General features: G+C 38.5%; 1 pseudogene; it reads right to left on the minus strand.

Annotated features, from left to right (window-relative positions):
* Positions 1 to 398: 398 nt before the first annotated feature.
* LOC102477969 (intraflagellar transport protein 74 homolog pseudogene) overlaps positions 399 to 6,239 on the minus strand; it is a 21,878-nt pseudogene continuing 16,037 nt past the window's right edge.

The raw sequence follows: 6,239 nt of genomic DNA on the forward strand, positions 1-6,239 counted from the left end.
CTTCAACGTGGTCAACTGTGCTTCGAGTCCTGGATCTGGCAGTTTTTAAATTCACGCTGGGTGTTGCTGCGTGCCCAAAATCTCATGGGACATTAGAGGACAGTGGATTGCAGCATGGATATCCACCATGAGTGATGGTTTCTCACTTTCTGTCTCTCTGCTGATTGCATGCACCCTATAGCAAAAATCTCTCTTAAAAAAATAATTTATAAAATTTTTCTTCTTTGTTTTCTTTTCATGTCAGCTGTCCTCTATGGTCTCTATCATGTTGTGTTTCCTGCTATAAACCTCAAATCACTCTCAAACTATATTTTTATTTATTAGCATCTATAACTGGCCACTTTTCCATCACTATCTTGAGCAAGTATGATTTGAGGTTGAGAATTTCTTTGATATGCTCAAGAATCATAATTGTTGAACTGGTAGATGGTGTGGTGGTTAAGGAATTTCATATGCAATGAATCTAGTTGCTGCTGAAGTATATTTAATTCCTGCAACAATTTTTCATTTGTGGTTTTCATCTCTATGTACTTGACTTGTTTTTCAAGATACATATTTTTGATAATACCATCTGTTGATTATTTTTCCTGTTCAATTTCTTCTCTAACAGTTCTGATTTGTTTTTCTTTTGCTTGTCTTTCAGTAAATATGATATCCATACTTTGCATTTCTCGATCATTTTGAGCTTTAAGTAAATTGTAATCATTTATTACTTCTTCCATTTCAGTATTGGTATTAAGTTTATCTATCAACATGTTGTAGTCTGCTAGTTGTCCTTTAAACTCTTTGATTTCAACAGTTAATATCTCTGTCTTCTTTTCATATCACAAATATAGTGAATTCTCTTGGTTGTACATTTCTTTCTGAAGCTTATTAATTTCAGTTGTAAGTTCACTTATTTTACTTCTCAGAAGCCCAAGATAATAGGATTTGTCTAAAATTTGCCTTTCGGAACTTTCATTACACTTTTCATTCCACTCAAACCTTGTTGTGTTATAGGATGATCATTAACTTTGATTTGATTTGAGAGGACAGAACTCCATCAGTGCCTATGGGACCACCACAAGAATCTGGTCTTGCTGAACCAGGTGGCATTCCAGTTGCCACCATAATATTTCCTGATGTGGGTCATATTCCAGAAGGAGGCCTTCCTGTCAATCCAAGTCCACCTCGAGAAACAGGGTGAGCTGCTGAAGTTTAGTGATTAGTGGCTGTTGTTAGTTCACTTTTGCACTGCAGGCTCTTCTCCTCTGCTGCTGGGTGCTAGTAGGTCTTTCCTGCGGATTCGGTTCTTTATTTTTTATAAAGTGCTTACAATTTACTAGTGCACTGGGAAGGACAATAGGTGGAGTGAGCATCGGTGTGCTCATGGAGAGTAAAAATGGATCTAGGGAGATCATCTTGTAAAAATGGATCTAGGGAGATCATCAGATGGTGCAATGGTACTCCCATGTAATCGACCATGGTTCAAGTTCCGGACCTGGTGACTTGAAACTCAAGCTAAGTGCTTATGCATGCATGCCCAAAATTCTGAGAAGAGAATGGAGGATAAGGGATTGTGCCATGGCCATATCTCTGATGCGTGATTTCTCACTTTCTGTCTCCATCTCTCTCTGTCTTTCTGTAGAATGTTCATGCCCTACAGCAAAAATCTCTGTGAAAAAACAAACAAACAAACAAAAAACAAAAAAAAGAAAAAAGAAAGAAAGAAATGAATTAAGGGAACAAATTAGCTCAATGCCAGCATATGGAATGGTGCATAAGACACGCAGTTAAAACATTCCTGTGTGGCCAACTGCAGTTTGAGTCCAGGAACTTATGGCTTGATTTCTCACTTTCCCTCCCTCTCTCTCTCTGTCAGTCTTTGGTGAGTGCATGTGCCCTGTAGTAAATTAGAAATAATGATAAATAAAAATTTTAAGTGGATTGAAATAAGGAAGTTATCATGTAACTGGTGAGTAAGAAAATATATTCTAGGGCCAGCAGGGGCATGATGGTTAAGGTGACTGGACTCCCATCTGGCTGACTGTGGTTTGAGTCTCAGACCTGGCAGCTTGCTTTATCACTTTCCTTCTCTCTCACTGTCTCTCTCTGGTCAACTTAAAAAAAATATAATGACAATGAGTAAAATTAATTAAAAAATAATTCTTAAAAAAAGAAAATATATTGCTAATAAGAGTACAATCCAGACTTCCATCTTCAGACCCCTGGCCTAAGGGACACTGAGGCAGGACCCCCACCTCAGCTCCAGCCTCGGAACCCCCAAGCCCAGAGACCTCTATCTCTGTCAGCCAGGACTGTCCTCAGCTCTACAGTAACCCTACTTCTATCTTCAGACTCCCAGTCTAAGGGACACTGAGGCAGGGCCCCTGCCCCAGCTGCAGCCCCAGCATCCACAAGCCCAGAGACCTCTATCTCGGTCAGCCAGGACCACCTTCAGCTCTACAGCAACCCCACTTCCATCTTCAGACCCCTGGCCGAAGGGACACTGAGGCAGGGTCTCTGCCCCAGTTCTAGCCCCATCATTCCCAAGCCCAGAGACCTCTATCTCTGTCAGCCAGGTAGGAATATTTTTTCTTCTCCTCTTCTTTCATTTCTAAATTTCTCACTTCTCCTTACCACACAGGACTACCCTCAGCTCTACAGCAACCCAATTTCCATCTTCAGACTCCTGGTGAAATTCTCCTTCTTACTTTCTTCTAACTGATTTGGTCCTCTCTTCCTCTATCTCAGCATTCCTGGACAGTACATAGGTCTAGAATCACAGTTTTGAAATATTCTAGAATTGTAAGTCTCTCTGGGATCCTCCCTTTTACTGAATAACCTGTGAAAAAAGAGATATTTTTCTTCAGACACCTGAATAGAATACTCCTTGGACGACATTGCTAAACATAACAGAAGAGAGACTTTAGCAGTCTTCGGTCCACAGCAAAAAGGAAACACACTTGCTCCTGGTCGAAGAAACATTCTCCTAAAAGGTATTCTAAAGTGAATGCATCACCCAATGGCCAGAAGTAGAAGAAAAGCCTCAAGTGTGAATAAACCAGGAAATATGTCTCCATCAAAGGAATACAGTGACTCCCTTCCATCACTTGAAAAAACAGAGGATGTTACCAAAATGTCCGAGAAAAAATTTAGAACATTTGTGTTGACCAAATTCTATGAGTTAGAACAGAAAAGAGACAATGAACTACAGGAGATTAGGAAGTTCTTCCACAATATGAAAGAAGAAATGGACATGCTAAGAAAGAATCAGACGGAACTATTAGAGATGAAGTCTAATTTAGGAAATCAAAAAGTCTCTTGAAAGTATTAAAAGTCGATTAACCATTCTGAAGATCGAATCTCTGATGGAGAAGATAAAACCTCTGACTTAGAAGAAACCACCAAAAAGATGGAGAAAATAACAAAAATACCCATGAGGATAATATACGAGAAATACTAGATTCCATTAGATACCCTAATATCTGAATAATTGGTATCCCAGAAGGTGAAGAAACAAATAAGGGCATGGAAAATATATTCCATAAAATCCTGAAAGAAAATTTCCCAAGTCTAGAGAGGTACTCAAATATCCAGACCCAATAAATACAAAGTACCCCAAATAGAATCAAACCAAGATCTTCCCCAAGGCACATCTTAGCCAGACTGGCAAAGACTACAGATGAAGATAAGATACTAAAACTGGCAAGAGAGGAACAAATGACTTACAAAGGTCATCCCATCAGGCTAACAGTGGACCTCTCAACAGAAACAATGCAAGCAAGGAAAGAGTGAAAGTGCTAAGAGAGAAACAATTTCAACCAAGATTATTATATCCTGCAACATTAGCCCTCATATGGGAAAAAAAGATTAAAATCTCAGACAAACAAAACCTGAAAGAATTTGCCAACACCAGACCAGCCCTTCAAGAAACCCTGAAGAAAATACTGCTCCAGGAAAACTAAAGAATGAACAGCCAGAAATAAAAGGAATAAAAGGCAACTAAGACAAAAGCCAACTTAAACATTGGGACAGGTCCGGTAACATTGATAATAACATTGAATGTTAATGGACTAAATTCTCTAATCAAGAGACATAGACTGGCTGAATGGATTAAAAAACAGGAACCCTCTATCTGTTGCCTACAGGAAACCCTCTTCATGGATAAAGATATACATAGACTGAAAGTGAAGGGTTGGAAAAAGGTTTTTCATGCAAATGCGAACCTCCAGAGCTGGAGTCATGATATTAGTATCTTTTTTTATTGAAGAGGTTTTTGCTCTAGGGTGGGTGCAATTGCCAGAAAGATAGAGAGAGACAGAGAGATAGAAAGCCAGAAATCAATGCCCAGGGGGAATGGTCATGCTGCAATTCCTTCTCTTCCATTCTCTTCTAAGGATCTTGGACATGCATGCATACGCACCCAGCGTGAGTTTAAGTAACCTGGTCTGGGACTCGAACCACATTTGACTCCATGGGAGTTCAGTGACATAGCCATTACGCTAATTGTTGGTCCTAAATTTCTGACAAAATAGGTTTTAAAACAAAAACTGTTCAAAGAGACGAAGAAGGGCACTATATTGTAGTAAAAGGGTCAAAAAATCAAGAAGATATAATGCTTATAAATATCTATGTGCCTGACACAAGATCACCTAAATATGTGAAGGAAAGAGTATAAGATCTAAAAGGGGAGATAGACTGTAACACACTAACTGTTGGAGACCTCAACACCACAATATTCCCTCTGGACAGATCATCTAGACAAAAAATAGGTAAAGAGATAAAGGATCTAAATGATAACATAAATCAAATGGACTTAACAGACATCTATAGAATTTTCTATCCAAAAACCACAAGATATATTTTCTTCTCACCCCCCACATGGAACCTTTTCAAAGACTGACCACATGACAGTACACAAAGCAAGTCTCTAAAGATTCAAAGGTCTAGAAACTATATCCAGCATCTTCTCCGACCTTGATGGAATTAAACTTGAGTTTAATTTCAAGAGAAATCCTCAAAAATACTCAAATACATGGAAACTAAATAACCTCCTCCTGAATGACTCCTCAACTACTGAAGAAATAAAGTCTGAAATCTAAAGATTCATGGAAGCCAATGACAATAAGGACATGAGTTTCCATAATCTTAGGGATGCTCTTAAAGCAGTCACAAGAGGGAAGTTCATAGCAATTAGTGCACATAAGAAGAAGATAGAAAGAAGGCAAATGGATAGCCTAACTTCATGCCTGAGAGAATTGGAGAAGCAACAGAAAAAAAATCTAAAAAACTCCAGGAGAAAGGAATTATAAAGATACAAGCAGAAATAAATGAAATAGAAAATGAACAAACTATGCAGGAAATAAATGAACGTAAAAACTGGTTGTTTGAAATCATAAACAAAATCAGTACATCACTAGAAGACTTATTAAGAAGAGAGAAAGGAACCAGGTGAATCAAATCTGCAATGAAGCAGACAATATAACAAAACATATAGTAGAAATACAAAACATCATTAGAGGATTCTATGAACAACCATATGCCAAGAATCAAGACAACCTTCATGAGATGGACAAATTCCTGGACATATATAATCTACCAAGATTGAGCCAGGAGGGTATAGAAAATCTGAATAGGTCCATAACAAGCCAGGAGACTGAATCAGCAATTAATAATGTCCCAACAAAAATAGCCCTGGTTCTGATGGCTTCACCTCTGAATTCTTCAAACTTTCAAAGAAGAGTTAACCACCATTCTGCTCAAGTTATTTGTAGAGATCCAAATGAGTGAATTTCTCCCTAATTCATTTTATGAAGCCAATATCATCATTATCCTTAAAACAGATAGGGACAGGACTAGGAAGGAAAACTATAGACCAATATCTCTGATGAATATGGACATAAAGATTCTTAACGAGATACTAGTAAATCATATCCAACAATCTATAAGAAAGATTATACATCATGATCAGGTAGGCTTTATTCCAGGAATGCAAGGTTGGTTAAACATGCAAAACCATAAATCTAATAAACCATATTAACAGGAAGAAAGATAAAAACCATATGGTCATATCAATTGATGTAGAAAAAGTATTTGATAAGGTGCGACATCTCTTCATGATCAAGAATCTCAGCAAAATCAGCATGGAAGGGTCATTTCTCAACACAGTAAAAGCTGTCTATGAAAAACCCATACCGGGGGACCCCGTGCCGAGCGAGCGAGGCGGCGGCGGGCGGAGTAGGCCCTGTGCCGGCCCG

The sequence above is a fragment of the Tupaia chinensis genome, unplaced genomic scaffold (assembly GCF_000334495.1).
Source record: "Tupaia chinensis unplaced genomic scaffold, TupChi_1.0 Scaffold142351_1, whole genome shotgun sequence".
NCBI classification, from domain to species: Eukaryota; Metazoa; Chordata; class Mammalia; order Scandentia; family Tupaiidae; genus Tupaia; species Tupaia belangeri.